Source organism: Habropoda laboriosa, unplaced genomic scaffold (genome assembly GCF_001263275.1).
Source record: "Habropoda laboriosa isolate 0110345459 unplaced genomic scaffold, ASM126327v1 scaffold700, whole genome shotgun sequence".
Lineage (NCBI taxonomy): Eukaryota > Metazoa > Arthropoda > Insecta > Hymenoptera > Apidae > Habropoda > Habropoda laboriosa.
The window spans coordinates 86,833-87,078 of NW_017100788.1; positions in this window are offsets into that span (position 1 = coordinate 86,833).

Here is a 246-nt window from a genome sequence, read left to right on the forward strand (position 1 = left end):
GCAAACTAAAAAAAAAACACTTAATAAAATATTAAAATGTATGATTAAGTATATTGATATATCCATTAATAAATTTGCACTGTAATTACTATTATAATTTAAAACTGGTATATCACGTTAACAATTTATTCACATAACTGATAATAATGAAAACTACAAGTAATAATTTGTATTTAATTTGATAAACTTAAAATTAGTACCGATACTCTGCAACTACAGTAATATAATAAAATAATCGTATAATAA